The sequence below is a fragment of the Scyliorhinus canicula genome, chromosome 7, assembly GCF_902713615.1.
Source record: "Scyliorhinus canicula chromosome 7, sScyCan1.1, whole genome shotgun sequence".
Lineage (NCBI taxonomy): Eukaryota > Metazoa > Chordata > Chondrichthyes > Carcharhiniformes > Scyliorhinidae > Scyliorhinus > Scyliorhinus canicula.
This window is the reverse complement of record NC_052152.1, coordinates 136985417-137007613: the sequence shown is the minus strand read 5'-3', so window position 1 is coordinate 137007613 and position 22197 is coordinate 136985417.

Below are 22197 nucleotides of genomic sequence, written 5' to 3'. Positions count from 1 at the left end.
GGGTGCGTGGGGGGGGGGGGGGGGAGGATTCCTCTACTTGTCAGTGGAGGGGGGCAGGTTTTGAGTTGCATGGGGGCGGGGATTCTACCACCGGACCTCAGTATTGGGCCACTTGGTCAGAATGGTGGCCCGATACCGGGATTCTGACAGAATCCAGCGAGCTCGTCTCCACATATAAATTAGCATGGAAAAGGACAGGGAATTGCACTCTTAGCTAGCGTAGACCAGCCGCAGGTCTCTGCTGGTCAGAGCACTTCTCCAATATGGAGAATCCAGCCCCTGATCTCAGTTGGATCATTGTCCCACTCCACCTCATCCTCCTCATCTGGAGATGCCTGCCCTTGCTCCTCATCCTCCTCCAGCATATCGACCCTCCAGTCCTGGCAACCAGCCGCGCAGCCGGGGGGGGGTGGGGGCGTTCCTCGAACTTGCCGGTGATCACAGATTGGGCCAGTATGAAGGAGTCATGCACACTGCCTGGGTATCGGGCGCAGTCATGCAGGATCTTCATCTGGTGGTCACAGACCACCTGTATGTTCATGGAGTGGTACCTCTTTCTGTTCATGAACAGTGGCCTGTTGTCTGCAGGTGGCCACAGGGCGACGTGCACACCATCGATTACCCCCTGTACCTGGGGCATCCCGGCGACAGCTGTGAAGCCTGCTGGCCGGGCATGCTGGTGGGCACGGTCCATAGGGAACTGGATGTAGCGGTGCAGGGTATCCGTGTATGCCCTGTATTGCAATTCTCCAGGCTGCACGGCAAGCGCCGCAATATGGCTGGGTTGGGGGGTCCAGAGAATCTGATATCGGCGCGAAACCGGCATCAAACCCGATTTCAGCGGCGGAGCCGATTCTCCGGCCGATCGCGTTTCGTGATTTCACTGCGATGTCTCGGAGAATCTAGCTTCCTGTCTAAACTGCTGAAGACTGTTTGCCTCATTTTCCCTTTCTTTTTAGATTTCCAGCAACCGCTGTACCTTGCTCTTTGTCTTTGTTGTTGCACCCTGCGCTGACCGTTAAAAGCATTGTGGGATGTCGAGCGTAAAAGGCATATTCTTTTCTCTCTGTTTTGTCTCACAGGCCTCTTTAAATATTTGCAAGGCTGTTAATGTCACATAAATATGAAAAACAATGTGACAGATGTTTCTGCAAAGAATCTCTGACAGCTAAAAAACTCCTTTTGTCTGAATTCAAGCTTGAATATGTGCGGATCTTAAATGGAACCAAGGCAGGTTAAACTGCAGAACTTCAGACCAGCCTCAATTTCCAGTGACAGATTTAGCATGTATCTTCTTTGCAAATACAGCAACTTTACGCCACTTAATGTATTTCATTGGTGAGGCAGACAGCATGTTGGCACATTAACAAAGCTATAGGCTGAGCACGCAGGTGGCAAATTTGAGATAATTGCGTTCCAGCTTTGCTTCTGCTTTTGCTGGAGTTGCTGCACCATTAACACATTTTATAAAAAGTGAGCAAACCATTGCCGTGGACCCGGTTCGATTCCCGACCTTGGGTGACTGCGTGGAGGTTGCACATTCTCCCCGTGCCTGCATGGGTTTAATCCGGGTGCTCCGGTTTCCTCCCACATTCCAAAGATGTGCAGGTTAGATGAACTGGCCATGATAAAGTGCCCCTTAATATTCAAAGAATGCACAGGTTAGATGGGGTTCGGGGGCTAGGCCGGAGTGGGCATGGCTTATTTGAAGGTCGCATAGTGGCGCACTGGTTAGCACTGCTGCCTCTCAGCACCAGGGACCCGGGTTCAATTCCACCCTTTGGTGGTTGCGTGGGTTTCCTCCGGGTGCTCCAGTTTCCTCCCACAGTCCAGGTTAGGTGGATTGGTCACGCTAAATTTTCCCTTTGTGTCCAAAAGTTAGGTGGGGTTACTGGGTTATGGGGATTGGGTGAGGGCACTCGATGGGCTGAATGGCTTCTTTCTGCACTGTCTGCAGGGATTCTCTTTGCCTTATTGTTATTGTGACAGCACATTTTGGCCCATTGTCTGTTCGTAGTTCAGACCCACATTTTTTAACCCTGCTGCAAAACATATTGGCATCGGACGGGTTATTGAATGCCAATTGAAAGTGAGTGTGCCCTGACATGCTGTTCATAATATGTTGATGAAAATATATACGCCAGTCAGGTGCACTAGACAGCTGGGAGCAAAGGAGATGAACTCAATCAAACGTATATTAGAAATATAATTTTAAAACCTTGGAAGAACAGGCAGCCCAGACACACTCTGAATAAAACATCAGCGGCCACCAACTAGTTAGCTGTCTCATGGACTTTTCCCTCATCTACAAGGGCTCCGATACAATATTAATCCGAATAGACTGATTTCATGTGGCCTGCAGGCCTTGGAGTTGGCAAGGTATGTCTGCAAGCCTTTGTCCAAGTGAAATTCTGATCTCTCTCTGACATTGCCACAGGAAGATAGCGATATTTGTGATTATAATAAGTGTTGATTTATATCTGAGACTTGGCCTTGGGGAGTCGGAGTTGATAGTGAGGCAGAGAAACCATTCTCTCGGGAGCATTCAGCACGGCCTGAATAAAAATGATGAGCTAGTTTCAAGTAAGTTGCGTTCCTGTTATGATGCATGCAACCTTTCCTCATCAAGTCCAAAGATGTGCGGGTTCGGTGGATTGGTCACGCTAAATTGCCCTGTAAGGTCCAAAAGTTAGGTGGGGCTGTTGGGTTATGAGGATAGGGTATTCTTTCAGGGGCCGGTGTAGACTCGATGGACCAGATGGCCTCCTTCTGCACTGTAAATTCATAGTGATACTATCTACGATGCATAATGCCTATTTAACCTTTCCTTTGTCAGTGTTTGGCAATGCAAAAATAAATTCCTTACTCAACACTGTATGGAGGAGTTTCTTTGCTACTCATTTTGCTTTGCTACCTGGCTTTTCACACTGAATCTTTTGACAGAAAGGTTGATGGTGCCAAAGGGAAGCACAGGCTCCCCTTTGTTCCATTGCATTGCAGCTGTGTTAACCATTGAGGAGCATAGGCCCAAACGACTGCCCTGTGGTGAGATAACCACTGTAGTTATGTGTACTGCAGTAGGGGGATGTATGCCTGTACCTGTAATACAGGTTCCTCCGGTCAGCCCCTGACGGCTAGCTCCGCCCACAGGGAGCTTATGTATTAATGTATGAGAGCTGCTCAGACCCTTAGTCTACTGTTGCAGATGGAGGGACAACATCGTACAGCAATAAAGCCTCTATTGTACTAGTCTCTCGGCTTTGAGTATAATTGTTAGCGCCACAATTTATTGCTGTACGATTTCCCAGTCACCATGGACATCAGAGTCAAGCCTGACCGTCTGCAGCTGGATCCGCATTCGCCTCACGCCAGAAAAAACTTTGATCACTGGCTCGCAGTCTTCGAGGCCTACATCTCTTCAGCAGACCCTCCCCCGACGGAGGCTCAGAAAAAGCAACTCCTGTACTCCAGACTTAGCTCCAGCGTCTTTCCGCTCATTCGAGATGCGACCGACTACACCGCAGCTATGGAACTGCTCAAGGAGAACTATGCACCAGCGGCGAACACCCTATTTGCGAGGCATCAACTTTCTACTCGCGTCCAGCAGCCGGGTGAGTCGATTGAGGACTTCTGGAGGGCTCTGATACCTCTGGTACGAGACTGCGACTGCCGGGCCATCACAGCCACGGAACATTCTGATTTACTCATGCGCGATGCCTTCGTTACAGGCATTGCATCGGACCCCATCCGGCAACGACTGCTGGAACGGGTCGCCCCCGACCTCGCGGCCGCAAAGGCCCTGGCGCTCTCCATGACGGCCGCCTCCCGTAGTGCGCAAACTTACTCCGCTAGCCACTCGGCCCACCCGTCCTACCCCTCGTGGACCCCGCAAACGGCTCCCCAGGCCCATCCGTCCTACCCCTCGTGGACCCCGCAAACGGCCCCCCCAGTAGCCGCCCCCGCGCATTATGCCTGCGCTGCCCGCCGCACCGCACCCCCTGGGGGTCCCCACTGTTACTTCTGCGGCCAACAGAAGCACCCTCGCCAACGCTGCCCGGCCCGCACAGCGACCTGCAAAACTTGTGGCAAGAAAGGCCACTTTGCAGCGGTGTGTCAGTCCCGGACGGTCGCCGCTATCGCGCCGCCGGTCCCCACGCCTCAGCCGCTCCCTCAATGGGCCCCGCCGTCCGCTTCCCCCGACCCCACGTGCGATCAGTGGGCGCCACCATCTTTTGCCGCCCCCGCCACGTGCGCCCCATGGGCGCCGCCATCTTCATCCACCACAGCCATGTGCGTTTCATGGGCGCCGCCATTTTGTTCCGACCCCATAACGTGCGCTCCATGGACGCCGCCATTTTACCCACAGGTACTGCGGATGCCGCCATCTCATCTCCAGGGGCCGCCATCACGGAACACGGGTCGCTACCGCTCCTCGTCGGACTCATCTGACTCAACCGCCGACCAACCACTGCTCGCCTCCGTTACGCTCGACCAGTCCCGTCCTCGCAACCTGGCACCCTCTTCCACATCGGTGCTGGTCAACGGCCATGTGACCCCCTGCCTCATCGACTCCGGGAGCACCGAGAGCTTCGTCCACCCGGACACGGTAAGGCGCTATTCCCTTGCGATCCATCCCGCCGACCGGCAGATCTCCCTTGCCTCCGGTTCCCACTCTGTCCCGATCCGGGGTTTCTGCCTGGTTAAACTCACTGTACAGGGTGTGGAATTCGACCGTTTCCGTCTGTATATTCTCCCCGACCTCTGCACTTCACTCTATCTAGGCCTGGATTTCCAGTGCAATCTCCAGAGCCTCACCCTCAAATCCGGTGGACCCCTACCTCCCCTCACCGTTTGCGGCCTCGCGACCCTCAAGGTCGAGCCCCCCTCCCTCTTTGCTAATCTGACTGTGGATTGCAAGCCCGTCGCCACCAGGAGCAGACGGTACAGCACCCAGGACAAGGCCTTCATCAGGTCCGAAGTCCAGCGGCTGCTTCGGGAGGGTATCATCAAGGCCAGCAACAGCCCTTGGAGAGCCCAGGTGGTAGTGGTTAAGACCGGGGAGAAGCACAGGATGGTCGTGGACTACAGCCAGACCATCAACCGGTACACGCAGCTCGACGCGTACCCCCTCCCCCGCATTTCTGATATGGTCAATCAGATTGCACAGTACCGGGTCTTCTCTACTATTGACCTGAAATCCGCCTACCACCAGCTCCCTATCCGTAAATCGGACCGTCCCTACACTGCCTTCGAGGCGGACGGTCGTCTGTACCAATTTCTGAGGGTTCCCTTCGGCGTCACGAATGGGGTCTCGGTCTTTCAGCGAGAAATGGACCGAATGGTTGACCGGTACGGATTGCAGGCCACCTTCCCATACCTCGACAATGTCACCATCTGCGGCCATGACCAGCAGGACCATGATGCCAACCTTTATAAATTCCTCCACACCGCATCTCTCCTTAATCTCACGTACAACAAGGAGAAATGCGTGTTCCGCACAGACCGCTTAGCCATCCTTGGCTACGTAGTCCAAAACGGACTACTGGGGCCTGATCCCGACCGCATGCGCCCCCTCATGGAGCTCCCAATTCCCCACTGCCCCAAGGCCCTCAAACGCTGCCTTGGGTTTTTCTCTTATTACGCCCAGTGGGTCCCGCAATACGCAGACAAGGCCCGGCCACTTATCCAGTCCACACATTTTCCCCTCTCGGCCGAGGCACAAAAGGCCTTCGCCTGCATTCGATCTGACATAGCCAGGGCGGGGATGCACGCCGTAGACGAGACTCTGCCTTTCCAAGTAGAGAGCGACGCTTCAGATGTCGCCCTTGCCGCCATGCTGAATCAGGCCGGCAGACCCGTGGCATTCTTTTCACGCACCCTCCACGCCTCCGAAATTCGGCATTCCTCTGTCGAAAAGGAAGCCCAGGCAATCGTTGAAGCGGTGCGGCACTGGAGGCATTACCTGGCCGGCAGGAGATTCACTCTCCTCACTGACCAACGGTCGGTAGCCTTCATGTTCAACAACACGCAGCGGGGCAAGATCAAGAATGACAAAATCTTGCGGTGGAGAATCGAGCTCTCCACCTTTAACTACGAGATCTTGTATCGCCCCGGCAAGCTCAACAAGCCCCCAGACGCCCTCTCCCGAGGTACATGTGCCAGTGCACAAGTGAACCAGCTCCGTGCCTTGCACGACAGCCTTTGCCATCCGGGGGTCACTCGCTTGTACCATCTGATCAAAGCCCGCAATCTGCCCTACTCCGTCGAGGAAGTACGGACAGTCACCAGAGACTGCCAGATCTGTGCGGAGTGCAAGCCGCACTTCTACCTGCCAGATCGCGTGCGCCTGGTGAAAGCATCCCGCCCCTTTGAACGCCTCAACGTGGACTTCAAAGGGCCCCTTCCCTCCACCGACCGCAACACCTACATCCTTAGTGTGGTCGATGAATTTTCTAGGTTCCCCTTTGCCATCCCATGCCCAGATATGACGTCTGCCACCGTCATCAAGGCCCTGGATTCCATTTTCGCCCTGTTCGGTTTCCCCGACTATATCCACAGTGACAGGGGATCCTCATTCATGAGCGATGAGCTGCGTCAGTTCCTGCTCAGCAGGGGTATCGCCTCCAGCAGGACGACCAGCTACAACCCCCGGGGAAACGGGCAGGTAGAGAGGGAGAACGGGACGGTATGGAGGGCCGTCCAGCTGGCCCTACGGTCCAGGAACCTCCCAGCCGCTAGCTGGCAGCAGGTCCTCCCTGACGCGCTCCATTCCATTCGGTCGCTCCTGTGAACCGCAACTAACAGTACACCCCATGAACGTGTTTTTGCCTTCCCTAGGAAGTCCACATCCGGAGTGTCGCTCACGACTCCGGGCCCAATCCTTCTCCGTAGGCATGTACGGCACCACAAGGCGGAACCCCTGGTGGACAAAGTACGCCTTCTCCACGCCAACCCTCAGTATGCCTACGTGGAGTTCCCCGACGGCCGCCAGGACACAGTCTCGCTCCGGGACCTGGCTCCCTCAGGTGCCGATCCCATGCCCACACCCCTTCCTGCGCCAACCCCAGCGCCCCCCTATTCGTCCCCATCAGGTCCATCCCTCATCCCCCTGCCCACCCTGGAGGACACGGAAGATTTCGGCTTGCTCTCGGAGTCATCCCGCCAGCAGCCAGCACCAACACCGCCAGCACCTGCACCATCGGGGCCATCACCGCCTGTGCCGACGTCACCACCACAGCTACGCCGATCACAGCGGAACGTCCGACCACCGATTCAGCTCAACCTGTAACCTGCTAACTGGATGGATTCTTGATTTTCCTTGTAGGACCCTCTTGTAAATAGCATCCTTTGTATTAGAGTTACATGTCACCCCCTCCGGACTCATTTTTTTACAGGGGGTGAATGTGGTGAGATAACCACTGTAGTTATGTGTACTGCAGTAGGGGGATGTATGCCTGTACCTGTAATACAGGTTCCTCCGGTCAGCCCCTGCCGGCTAGCTCCGCCCACAGGGAGCTTATGTATTAATGTATGAGAGCTGCTCAGACCCTTAGTCTACTGTTGCAGATGGAGGGACAACATCGTACAGCAATAAAGCCTCTATTGTACTAGTCTCTCGGCTTTGAGTATAATTGTTAGCGCCACATGCCCCTGACCCAAGATGCAACGGAAGAAAACTGAGACTTCCGATTTATCGGAAAACCCAAATATAGAACTGAGGGGAGTTCTTTCACATTCATTATTCCACTTTCTGCCTATGCATTCCAACAACTGCAGGACACATCTGCCCACTTTGGGTGGAACTGTGCAAGTGAAGTAAAAGTGATAACACCACTTGCCCCAACTATAATCTCTGTTTCTGGCCCACTTAAAAACAGGATTTCTGAGTGAGAGGGAGCAGGTGAAAGAGGACTCACACACCAACTCTGATCATCAACTCTGGCCAAATGCAACATATTTCTGACTCATTCTTGTGACATGAGGGGCTGGATTCTCTGCTTTGCGACAATGGAAGCGAGAATCACATTAGGTCGGAGAATCATGCTAAATGGAAAGAAAATATGTTTTGTGCCCACTGCCAATTCTGATGCCATGCTCCGGCCCCTCGCTGCCAGCGATATTGATGTTTGCACCCCACGCCCGCGAATCCATGCAAAACCATCAGTTGCATGGGTTTTAGTATCATTAACAGCTTGGACACTTCGGGCAAAATTCTCCGACACCCCGGCGGGTCGGAGAATCGGCGGGGGGCGCCGTAAATCCCGCCCGGCCGCCCGCGATATTCTCCAGCCCCCCCAAAAATCCCGTTGTCGTGAATCGCGCCGCGCACCTGGGAGAATGTCGAGGACCGACGCAACGCAACGGGCCCCGGAGTCGCCAAGATTCTCCGGGCCAGATGGGCCAAAGTCCCACCGGTGTGACCTCTGGTAAATCAAACCACCAATTTAACGGCATCAACCAGTCGTGATGGTTGACGCCGGCCAGCATGGATGTAGGAGTCAGCGTGGGGCGGCCACTGGAGAAGTGACGGCACGGCCGCAGGTGGTAGGGGGGGTCGCAGGAGCTGTTGGTGTGTGCGTGCCGGGGGGAGGGAGGGCTGTGGGGGGGAGGGGCTGGGGGGGGAGTGGCTGGGGGGAGTCTGGGAGGGGAGGTGGACGGGCTGAGGGGGAGGGAGAGGCTGGGGAGAGGGAGGGACATTGGGGAGGGAGACGCTGCGGGGAGGGATGGGCTGGAGGGGAGGGAGGGAGGGGCAGGGGAGGGGCAGCGGGAGGGGCTGGGGGAGTGGAGGGGAGGGGGGGTTGGAGAGGGTGCATGATGGAGAGGGTGCGTGCCGGGGAGGAGGGGGTGTGGAGATGATGCGTGCCGAGGAGGAGGGAGTGTGGAGATGATGCGTGCCGGGGAGGAGGGAGTGTGGAGATGATGCGGGCCGGGGAGGAGGGGGTGTGGAGATGATGCGGGCCGGGGAGGAGGGGGTGTGGAGAGGATGCGGGCCGGGGAGGAGGGGGTGTGGAGAGGATGCGGGCCAGGAAGGAGGGGGTGTGGAGAGGATGCGGGCCGGGGAGGAGGGGGTGTGGAGAGGATGCGGGCCGGGGAGGAGAGGGGGGGTTTGTGGAGGGTGCGTGCCGGGGAGGAGGGGAAGGGTTTGGGGAGGGTGCGTGCCAGGGAAGAGGGGAGGGGGCCGGGGAGGCTGAGTGATGGAGAGGCTGCATGCCGGGGAGGAGAGGGGGGTGTGTGTGGAGGGCGCGTGCCGCCGAGGAGGAGGGGGGGGGGGGGGGGGGTAGTGTGTCAGCCTGGCCATGTGCCAGCTGGCAACAGTCGCGCGATGCAGCCCATAGCACCTGCCTGTGGGGGCTATGGGCAGTGGTGACATGTCGTCTATCCGACCCATCCCCACCCCCCACCCCCTGCAGGCCGCTATGTTTGGTATTCACCCAGCGATGTTGGCCGCCGTCGCGGGAGCCGCACTTCTACATGGTGCCCTTGGGGAGCTGCAGCGTGGCAGCGAGGCGGTGGAGGCTGCCGCAGAGGAACGTACTGCAGGGAAGCAGGTGGCAGCCGCCCAGGCTGGAGGGCCACCCGCACAACAGGACGAGGAGGAGGTGGTGGTGGTGGTGCCACGGCAACGGAGACACTCGATGAGGCCCCGTGTGTACCGGCCCCCATATGGGGGAATATCGGGGAAGAGGGATACGGGGGAAGGGGGGAGATTGTGGAAGGGGGCCCGACGTCGGAGTAATTCGCGCCGTCTTTGCCGCCGGTTTCAGGCCATCGCACCGATTCACTGAGAATCCCGCCCTTCATGCTCCACCCTCTGTGGTGCTCCGCCACTCTTAGGCAGACGTCTGACGGGTACAAATTAGTGCAAGTATTTACAAGCGGGGACTAGACACCATGGCTGTTTCAGGTGAATGGGAGTTTACAAAATTTGTGAAAAAATCTCAAACATTGTCTAGCTTACTGGGGGCGAGGCAGTGGTGGGGAAAAGTTTGATACCAAATCTGTGGACTCTTGGTACCCTCTTGGGATCAAAGCCGCCTGGCTCAGACCTCCATTGCTGCAGTATGTGCTTTAAATGCACCCCTCTGGTGCTACTTACAGGCTCAAGGCTGTCCACACTGCTGAGTGCTGCCTGTGTACTTGGAATTCTCAGAGAGCCTCTGGCCATCTGGGAGCCCATCTAGGCAATCCCGCTGGGCAGCCTCATACCCCAGCTGTTTCATCAAAGGGATGGGCATGGTCAAGCTCAATTGACGGTCCACCAGGTATTGGCACTCCTTGGCACAGGAAGCAGAGGATCAGCAGAGCTCAGCCCAGCTTGCACTGTGACCTTGGAATTCTCCCTGGTTCTCTGCCCCTCCCAGGGCAGAGGCCTCACCAGCTACACCCATCCCTCCGGATCACCAGTTCCCTCCTCCTGAGGAGACTGGCAGTACTGACTGCCTCTGCCACCGCCTCCGAGGTGGTTCTGGAAGACAGGTTTGACTCTGGTGCCCACCCTGGAGAAGTGGGTGCCCTCCGCTCCTCACTGCCATGTAGCTGTGTCCACCTCAGACTCCCAAACCTGGGAGGGGGGGGGGGAGGAGAGTCGGGGGGTGGCAGCTCTTCAATGAGCCATCTTTGTGGCTGCAGTGAGTGTAAATGGAGCACTTAAAAACAGCTCCAGCTGTGAGGTTCTTTCACGCTAACTCCGGCCCCAGCAATTATAAAGCCCGCTGGGCTGGGAATTGCTCTCAATTCGCGCTGGCAGAGTGCTTGTCCCGCTTACTGAACAGCGCCCCCAATGGAATTCAGTCCTGGTAGAAACATTTAGGGCTCGATTCAGCCAGTGCGATGCGCCTGGCATCGAGCCGTACGCAACGGGTGTGTCCCGCGAGAGCCCCAAATCAGGTTCTGCACCAGATGCCGGGCCGATTGCGAGTGACCTGATTCGCTCCACCTGGCGCGATCTGGATCTCACCCTCGCTGGCCGTGATCCAGACTTGCATAATCAAATGAGTTATTAGACTCATTTAAATACTCGCGCTCTGCTTTCACTGCCTCCCAGGACCTAATGGCCGCACCTGCATGATCGTGACCAGGTGCTGCTGACCACTGGTTTCCACAAATGTGGACCATGCGTGACCACACCTCGGGGGGGGGGGGGGGGAGGTCTCACAGGCCATTAGAGGACCCAGGGTGGTCTGGGAGAGGGCAGGGTGGTGCCCTGGCCATCCACTGGCACCCATTAGCACTGGCAGATTGGCCCCCTGGCAGTGCCACTTGGACACACTGGCAGGGCCAAGGTGCCCGTGTGGCAGGTTGGCCCTGTCTGGGGTCGGGCCTAGTGAGGGTTAGCAGCATGAAGGGATGAAGGGGGGGGTCCAGAATGCGAGGGGGTGGGCTGAAGGGGGTCAGTGATCAGGGATGCCGGTCAAAATGGCCAATTTCCTAGGAGCCGGTCTGCTATTGAGACCAGCTCACCTGCAGGACATCACAGAAACGTAGCCTCGACCCAAAAAAAAGCAAAGTGTCGGCGAATAGCAGGATGTTTCTCAGCGCTGCAGTCGCCGAGAAACACTGCCAAACAAGCCCGAAAGCGGACTTTATTTCATGTTTTCTTAGTCTCCCAAAGAGAGTATTCCAGCTGAAGTGTAGCAGAGCCAGGAGTGGAGAAACTGTGTGTTCTTTCTCAAATGCATCAAAAAGAAAGAGAGAGAGGTTACAATGATTTACTGATGAAAAGAACTGACAAAAACTTATATCAGAGAGAATGACATGAATGTTTCATGATATGCTTAACTCAGAGTCAGTGCAGGGAATATCAAGATAAGAAACAAAGGTTTATCACAAACTAACAGCTGACACCTGTGCTCCTGCACCGCATCTCACTAAACTCTAAAATCGCCCTCCATAGAATCGCACAGAAAAAGGTCATTTGTCCCAAGCCGTCTTTGGAGTGTTTTAACACAATTCACGCCTCTTTCCAATTATATTCATCAAACTCTATCAACACGAGGCTCCATTCTACAATTCCTCATAAATTTGCCTAACGTCACCTCTCTTTATTATTCATTTAAGTCACTCCCTGTCGTAGCAAGCTCCATTCTCAGCACTCTTGGTTAAAGATGTTCCTTCTGAACTCCACATTGAGTTCGCTTGTGACTATATCATGTTGAACACCTGTAATCTACACAAGAAGAAACATTCTCCCTGTATGCAGTCCATCAAAATCTTCCATAATTTTAAAGACATCTCAGCCCGCAACCTTCTTATTTCAAGAGGAAATGGCATAGATTTAAAGTGTTTTTGTAAATGTGATGTGAGGAAAAACATTTTCACACAGCGAGTCGTGCTGGCCTGGAATGCACTCCATGGAAGTGTAGTGGTGATAGGTTCAATTGAGGCATTTAAGAGGGTATGAGACAGTTATTTGAATAGAAACAATGTGCAGGGGTACAGGAAAAATACAGGGGAATGGCACTGAGCCTTGATGCTTGTTTGGCGAGCCAGGGCAAACACGACAGGCCAAATGGCCTCCTTCTGCCCTGTAACAATTCCGCAATTCTGAAGGACGCCCAGTCTGTTGATTCTTTCTGATATATAACCCTAGTGTCTTTCTGGCATCATCCCTGTAAAGTGTATATGCACCCTCTCTCGCTCTCTGCATTGCCTTTGTATGCTTTGGGCATCTCCCGACAATGATAATAGTTTGACTGTTGTTTCAGTCAGATCTGAGAGCTTGAGCAAGTGGGATAAAAGGGAAGTTGGAAAATAAAGAATGAAAGCAAAGGGCTGTGATAGTGGGGAGAGCAGGAGAGATTAAATGACAAAGGATTTCATGGTTCAAGAGAATAGTAATGGAGCATGTAAACAAACAAAAGATTTGACCAGGTGAGGTGTAAATGGCACGGTAGCAACTGTCCCATAAACATATTAAAGAAGAAGAAAAAAATAGCAAAAATACTGAATCAAAATGGGATCAGTGGTTATGATTTGAAATAGTTGAACTCAACATTGACCTGAATTTGTGTCACAATGGAAAGGGTTTCTGGTTTATCCAAAACGGTGCGAGAGGCCCAAATTCAGAAGTCTCCCCCCCACCCTCTCTGCCCCCTCCCACCCCCCACCAAGCCTGGTACCACCAATTTTCATTAGGGTGTGGGGGACAGACACAGCTTGTAGTTTGTGTATTCATGGTTCATGGAGGTAGCTGCCTTCAGCCAGATACAATTTTCACTCGTGGGATGTCCAAAGCACAACATGTGAGCTTCAGACATTTCAGGAGAAGGTCTAAAGTTGCTAGACGTCTTTGGAGAGGTAGGGTACCTTTGGAGAGATAGCGTACCCTTTTGGATAGGTCCAGAGACAACTTGGGAGAGGTAAGTTACTTTTAGGAGGTCGAATGTCCTTTGGGACTTTTAAAAGTAGACACAGATGTGCGCAAGAAATGGATAAGTGTAAGTTGTCAAGTTATTTATATCCCCTGGTCTTTGCATTTTTGGGAAACAAAAACTGAGGGGGTGTGAGGGGTGAGGTTGTTTTCTGTTTAGTTAAAGCAGGGACATAGCTCCTAACTCTTTCTGGGGGGGGGGGGGGGGGGGGGGGGGGCGTTCAAGGCCCAATCCTCACTAACATCCATACATACACACACACACACACCCCCATCAGAATGAAAATCCGACTGCCCGGGAAATCTTCTCCCGGGTCAGGCTTGCGGAACCCATTCCCAACTGTGTGCTCCTGACATGGGAGCAATAATCCAGGCCTTTGAGTCCAGAGTACCGAATCAAAAGATGAGGTGTTGCTTCCGTGACCGAGTACCTTACAGCCTCCTGGATCCAACATTGAGTTCCACAATTTTAGATCACATAACTTAGTTTGTCATGTGTCATCATGAATTAAGTGCCTCTTTAAAGTTACCAGATCTGATTTGTCATCAAAAAGTCTCACTTAATTAACCGATGTGCAGAGGGAAATGCAGTTTTGGTAGAGTATGCAGAAAAGTGGAGTCTGCAGACAAGAGATGAATTGCAGCAAGAATTAAAATAAATGTTGAAAACGAAAAGATGAAGCATTGAGCAGCCCAATGCTGCTTGAAACCTAATAAAATTGTTCACTTCTGACTTCACAAAGCTAGAAGATAGATTGTTGTGGATAAGTTGCTTCCTGGAAATTTAATTCTATTTTACCTAAGGGTGTACATTTTTCAGAACAGATTTTGGGCAGCACGGTAGAACAAGTGAATAGCACTGTGACTTCACAGCACAGGGTCTCAGGTGCGATTCCCTGCTGGGTCACTGTGCGGAGTCGGCGTGGGTTTCCTCCGGGTGCTCCAGTTTCCTCCCACAGTCCAAAGATTTGTAGGTTAGGTGGATTGGCCATGATAAATTGCCTTTAGTGACCAAAAAGGTTGGGAGGGGTTATTGGGATGGGGGGAAGTGAGGGCTTAAGTGGGTCGGTGCAGACTTGATAGGCCGAATGGTCTCCTTCTGCATTGTATATTCTATGTTCTACGTTCTAACTGTATGTAATAGATCATAGAATTTACAGTGCAGAAGGAGGCCATTCGGCCCATCGAGTCTGCACCGGCTCCTGGAAAGAGCCCCTACCCAAGGTTAACACCTCCACCCTATCCCCATAACCCAGTAACCCCACCCAACACTAAGGGCAATTTTGGACACTAAGGGCAATTTATCATGGCCAATCCACCTAACTTTGCACATCTTTGGACTGTGGGAGGAAACCGGAACACCCGGAGGAAACCCACGCACACACGGGGAGGATGTGCAGACTCCGCACAGACAGTGACCCAAGCCGGAATCGAACCTGGGACCCTGGAGCTGTGAAGTGATTGTGCTATCCACAATGCTACCATGCTGCCCCATAGCAGGATTTGAAATGAGAACTTCAGAATGATTTTATTTTAATGCCGGACTATATTTCTGCCAGTACTAGACAGCAAGGCTGAACTAAAACTCAAGCAGTGCATTGTTGAGAATTAGAATTAATTGTGACCTTTCTCTCTTGAATTCATGAATCTGTATAGCAATATTAAACAGGGGAGAGAGGAGTTGATGAATGACACACCAGAGATCATCAGGGAATTGCTTGTCTCAAAAATACAATGGGAATTTTTAAAATTCATCCTTGGGAAGGGAGGATAATTGGCAAGGCCAGCATGTATTGCCCATCCCTAACTAGACGAGAGAAGGTGGTGTTGAGCTGCCCCCTTGAACTTCTGTAGTCCATTACAATCCCAGCTGATGTTGCTGCCGGACAAGTCAAATCTCAGGATGGAACTCGGCTTGAGAGATCCTGGACTTTTATTCTTTGTTTCGAATACATGGATGAATCGAGTGACAGGACTGCCGATGAACTTTTAATAAAATAACACATTTATTCTACAAGATAAAATTAACTAATATACACTAATCCTTCACTCTAGCTGTACGTTTACACACATTTTTTTTTCATATAAATTTAGAGTATCCAATTATTTTATTTCCAATTAAGGGACAATTTAGCATGGCCAATCATCTTAACCTGCACATCTTTGGGTTGTGAGGGTGAGACCCACGCGGACACGGGGAGAATGTGCAAACTCCACACAGAGAGTGACCCGGGGCCGGGATCGAATCCGGGTCCTCAGCGCCGTAGGCAGCAGTGCTAACCATTGCACCCCCGTGCCACCCACATAAGTTGATTTGTAAGGACAACATAAATTACAAAATGTATCTTAGGCTCTAATGTTCTCAGTAAGTACACAGTCCAAGAAAATCAATAGACAAAATGTGGTGAGACATATCAGACTCTGAAGCCAAGTGGCAGATGCCACCCAAAACAACTATGGATTTCTTACCAATTCTTCCCAGACGTCTGTGAGCCAACTGGTCTCACTGGAACTCTAACCTACACACAAGGGTTTCGCATCTCCATGCCAATGAACATGCCTTGGAGTGTTCTCCCAGACATTTCTCTTGGATATCATCACCAAGGATCCAGCTCCAGGATTACAAGCTCTCCTTTCGGTATTCCTCTGCCCTAGATCACCATGTGCATTCAAGCATCCACACAATCACTCAGAATAGCATTGCTTCACAGGCTGTATCTTCAACCTGTTGATCACTTCAGATATCTGGACTGGGATTCTCCGACCCTGCGCCAGGTCAGAGAATCACCGAGGGGGGGGGGCGCGAGAATCGTGCCACGCCGCTCCGATGTCGGACCGCTGATTCTCCGAGAATCGCCGCCAATCGCCAATCGGCGGGCGGTCATCGCTGTGCCGGTCGGTGACTGTTGAAAGCGGCCCCCGCAGCGATTCTCTGTGCTCAACAGCCGAGTGCCCACCGAGTTCCGCTGAGTTCTGGCTGCGTGGGCCGTCCTGGTGGGGGGACTGGGGGAATCCGACTCCGGGGGGAGACCTCCACGGTGGCCAGGCACGCGATCGGGGCCTACCGATCAGCGGGCAGGCTAATTCCGGGGGGGGGCCTATGTTCCTCCATGCCGGGCCCTGAAAGGGCTCTGCCATATCCCCAGGGGCCGGTGTGGAGACAGCATCCCATGCACATGCGTAGACCCGCGCCGGCCGTGACGTGCATGTGCAGACCGGAGCCGGCCAAGGCCCGCATGCGTGGACCTGCGCCGGCCATGGCGCACATGCGTGGACATGGAAACCAGCTGTAGCGCACCGGCTTTCGAGCGCACAGCACTCCAGCCCCGTACTAGCCCCCGAAGAAGGGGTGTTATGCCTGGGCCTGGAAGCCCGTTAACGCCCGCGTCACTCACGCCCGTTTTGACGCCGACGTCAACACTTGGCCAGGGTTTCAGAGAATTCCGGCCGTGGTTTCTCACAAGCCAGCAGCCCCATCTTTAACTGGGAGTCTCTCCCCCTACCCTTGACTTCACTGAACAGAATCATTTTTCTATGTTCTCGTTCATTGTTCTTCTCTGTGTTCCTAGAACTCTCGATCCCATTCCTTGCTTTCTGAGCTTTCATCTTTGGTTTCTGGAACTTGTTTTCTGTCCCTCTGTATTGTTCTGGGGTTTTCCCTTTTCTATGGAAGGGCTGTCTACTTGGTCACTTCATACAATATAATTATTTTCACTCCTCTGAGGGTGCCTCCTTTTTGATGTGTCCTTATATTCAACAAGCTACCTCATCTGGACCCACCTCTCCTGATAGAGTTACTGACTCTCTAGAGCTCTGTGATTGTGCCAGCAGCATTGGGAGCACACTTACCATCCTCAATGAGAGATTAGAAGGATACCTGCAGGATAATAACTTCCCTGATCCGTCTCCTGGACAGTGCGGACTTGAGACGTGCATTGTCCCAAAACCCCCTGGGAAATTCCATCCATCCCAAAGTAGAAACATAGAAAATAGAGGACAATGAGGCCATTCAGCCTTCGAGCCTGCTCCACCATTCCTTATGATCATGGTGGATCATCCAACTCAATAGCATAACTCTGCCTTTCCCCCATATCCTTTTATCCCCATAACCCTCAGTGCCATATCGAACTGCTTCTCGAAAACATACGCTGTTTTGACTTCAACTACTTCCTGTGGTAACGAATCCCACAGGCTCCCAACTCTCTGGGTGAAGAAATTTCTCCTCATCTCTAACCATACCCTCAAACTCTGACCCCTGGTTCTGGACACCTCCCGCCATCTGAATCATCCTTCTTGCATCTACACTGTTTAGACCCGTGGCAGCACGGTAGCATAGTTGCTTCACAGCTCCAGGGTCCCAGGTTCGATTCCCGGCTTGGGTCACTGTCTGCGTCGAGTCTGCACATTCTCCCCTTGTGTGCGTGGGTTTCCTCCCACAGTCCAAAGATGTGCAGGTTAGGTGGATTGGCCATTCTAAATTGCCCGTAGTGTCCAAAAAGGTTAGGTTGGGTTACGGGAATAAAGAGGATAGGGTGGAGGTACATAGAACATAGAACAGTACAGCACAGAACAGGCCCTTCGGCCCTCAATGTTGTGCCGAGCCATGATCACCCTACTCAAACCCACGTATCCACCCTATACCCGTAACCCAACAACCCCCCCCCCCCAACCTTACTTTTATTAGGACACTACGGGCAATTTAGCATGGCCAATCCACCTAACCCGCACATCTTTGGACTGTGGGAGGAAACCGGAGCACCCGGAGGAAACCCACGCACACAGGGGGAGGACGTGCAGACTCCACACAGACAGTGACCCAGCCAGGAATCGAACCTGGGACCCTGGAGCTGCGAAGCATTGATGCTAACCACCATGCTACCCTGCTGGTGTGGGGCATGGGTAGGGTGCTCTTTCCAAGGGGCGGTGCAGACTCGATGGGCCGAATGGGCTCCTTCAGCACTGTAAATTCTATGATTCTATAGTTTTAGAGGTTTCTATATCCCCCCTCATCCTTCTCAACTTCAACAAATACAATCCCGACCAATTCAATCTCTCCACATATGTCAGTCCTGCCATCCCTGGAATCAGTCCAGTGAATCTTCGCTGCACTCCCACTCATGCAAGAACATCCTTCGTCAGATAAGGAGACCAAAACTGCACACAATATTCCAGGTGTTGCCTCACCAAGGCCCTGTATAATTGCAGCAAGGCATCTCTGTTCCTGTACTTGAATCCTCTCGCAATGAAGGCCAGCATATGGTTTGCCTTCTTTATTGTCTGCTGTACTTGCTTGCTTATCTTTAGTGACTGGTGTACGGGGACATCCAAGTCTCATTGCATATTTCCCTCTTCTAATTTATGGTCACTTCGATAATAAGCTGCCCTCCCAATGTTGCTACCAAAGCACATAGCTTCACATTCATCCATTTTATACTCTTTCTGCCATTCATTTTCTCACTCCTCAGCTTCTTCAAAGCACACTGAAGCAGCTCTGCATCCTCCTGACAGCTCATCCTCTCGCATCATCTACACATTTGGAGATATTGGGCGGGATTCTCCCCTACCCGGCGTGACGGAGGGTGCCGGCGTAGGGGAGTGGCGCCAACCACTCAGGGGTCGCGCCTCCTCCAAAGGTGGGGAATTCTCCCCACCTTTGGGGGCCAGCCCCGCGCCGGAGCAGTTTGCACCGGTAGACTGGCGCAAACACCCGGCGCAGTCGGTAGCGGGGCTGGCCGAAAGGCTTTCGGCGGTCGGCGCATGCGCCGGCAGTGACGTCAGCGGCAGCTGGCCGCTGACCTCACTGCCGGCGCATGCGCGATGCGGGGTTCTCCTCCGCGTCCGCCATGGCGGAGGCCGTGGCGGCGCGGAAGGAGAAAGAGTGCCCCCACGGCACTGCCCCGCGGAGTGAGCGGGGGGCCCTGATCGCGGGCCAGGCTTCCGTGGGGGCACCCCCCTGGGTCCGATCGCCCCCCGCCCCCCCCCAGGACCCCGGGGGCCCGCTCGCGCCGCTGAGTCCGCCGTTTCTGAGGTGGTGTACACCTCGGCGGCGGGAGAAGGCCTCCCAGCGGCGGGACTTCGGCCCATCCGGGCCGGAGATTTAAAGGTGAGTTTTAAAAAAATGAAATCCCGCCGGCGCCAGCTGTTTTCACAGGCTGCCGGCGGGATTTGCACAACGCCGGTTTTTTACCGGCGGGAGAATTAGGAGACCTGCGGGAGCGGAAATCACGCCGCTTCCCGCCAATTCTCCGACCCTGCGTGGGGTCGGAGAATCCCGCCCATTGAGTGGGATTCTCCATTTCAGAGATTGAGTGCTGATGTCGGACTGTATTGATTCTACATCCCCGATAGCAACGCGGGCCCAGATTAATTCAGGACATGCGCCGGTGCCACATGGAACTAGTGCTATTCCAACACACGCCGTAATCACGTGTGTGATTAGCCGGGGCCGGGATTGGCACTCGAGAGCCTGACAAGCTGGAGACGCACGCAGATAAGCACTCCACTCCCCAGAGACTCTCATTACACCCAAGTAGATGCCACCCCGATTTGCAGTTGCAGAGCTGGAGACACTGCTGGATGCCGTGAAGGAGGGGCGGCAGAGGTGGGAAGGAGGCTACCACCCATTGATGACAACCAGGCATTGCGCAAGTGGCAGAGGCTGTGAGCGCCATGGACCCCACTTCCATTACCGGTCAACAGCAGGAAGAAGCTGCATGATCTGCTCAAGGCGGGCAGGGTGAATCACCACCACTACCTCTGGCACCACACCTGTCCCACACTCCCAACACCCACCACCTCCCCCACGCAGACCCCACCAGGCAGACCAGCCAAAGTTCAAGATGTCCAAGGACTGGGGCACAGTGTGCAGCCGGTGGCTGAGGAATAGGACAAGGCAGCCATGTCAGAGATAGCCATGTACCAGGGCAATCTAGGCATTGCAGCTGCACTCTAGAGCTTGGCCCAGTCATAATGGGTTATGGCTGTGGGCGTCAGGAACTTTGGCCTGGTGCTGGCTGACCCACGCCAATCATAGAAGGACATGGCACAGTCCCAGAGCGAAGTGGCCCTGTACCTGTGCTCCATGGCCACGGACATGGATACCCTGGTTGAGAAGAGACTGGCCGCCAGGTGATTGGGAGCACCCGAGCTCGCTCCGGCCACACCCCTGTCCCAATGAGTAGCCATCTGTGACACCTAGAAGATTGTCGGGCCCCTCCGTGCCCAGTCGCTCCAGAGGACATACGCCACATGGGACTCGGGTCGCAGGGTGAGATAGGCAGCAGGTTGCCTCCATTCCTGATGTACCGCTTGGGCACCCACTCGAAGGAGCGTTCAGGCATGTAAGGTTAGAAATGTAGACACCTATTTAGTTGGCACTGGTGAAGCACATAGTGTAGTGATTGGGGCTAGGGTTCAATACTTGTGTATATATATATCACAATAAACACTTGTTTACTGACGTTACGAACTCGGTTCTCTGTCTGAAGGATGTGAGGGATGGGCTGGGCTTGGAGCAGTGGGTGTGCCAGGTGGGGGGACAGGATATGAGTGGCCGGTGCTATGAGTGCAGGTGTTGGAATGGGAAATGGGCCAGGGCAAGGATCCGATGGAGGCCACCCCTGGGGTCGCCTTCAGAGGTGGCAATGGTTGGGGCCTGATTGTGGGGGTGCCGTCTGGTAGGACCTACCTGGTGCATGACCCATCACCGCACACTGCCCTGATACCCAAACCCCGTCCCCACGCCGGACCCTGTCCCCACCCTTGCCACCCCAAGGGTTCAATGGGATCATGAATGGCGGCAAGCATGGGGGTATGGGGGTGGGATGGGACATTCAAGCTGAGGCTAGGCCCATCAGGAGGCAATCAGATTGGCCAATACACGACGGCCCTGGTGCACGTATCGTGCGGCCTCCTGTAGCTGTCTGGGTCCCATGTCCTGCCCATCTGTGCCCTCCTCCACATGCTCCTCATTGAATGAGGCCTGGTATTCATCCTCCTCATCCAATCTGTCACCCCTCTGCTGCACGATATTGTGGAGGATGCAGGAGACTACCACGATGCGGGGCACCCTCCTGGGGTTGTACTCGAGGGCCCCTCGAGAACGGTCCAGGCACCTGAACCACACATTCAGCATGCTGATGCACTGCTTAATCACACTCCTGTTCACTCCATGGGTATCGTTGTAGCGGGTCTCCACATTGGTCTGTGGCCTGCGGATAGGTGTCATCAGCTATTTTTATTTCTTAAATTTATTTTTTAAATTTAGGGTACCCAATTCATTTTTTTTTTCCAATTAAGGGGCAATTTAGCGTGGCCAATCCACCTACCCTGCATATTTTTGGCTTGTGAGTGTGAAGCACACGTAAACACGTGGAGAATGTGTAAACTCTACACGGGCAGTGACCCAGAGCCGGGATCGAACCTGGGACCTCGGCACCGTGAGGCTGCAGGGCTAACCCACTGCGCCACCGTGCTGCGTTAGGCGCCATCAGCCATGACTTCAGCGGATAACCCCTGTTTCACAGGAGGCAACCCCTCACCTGGGGGAGCTCTTTGAATGTGTCGGGCAACATGAAGTGCGCCAGGGTGAAGGCGTTGTGCATGCTGCCTGGCTACCAGGCGTAGGCGTGCATGATGAGCTGCTGGTGGCCATACATCAACGACACGTTCGGCGAGTGGAATCCCTTTCAGTTCGTGCAGGACGGCCCCTCATGCGGTGGTGCTCGTAGGGGGGCATATGTCCTGTGGATCACTCCCTGAACTGGGGCATGACAGATGGTGAATCCCACTGCCCGGGCACCCTTGTGGGCTCAGTCCATATCAAGGTG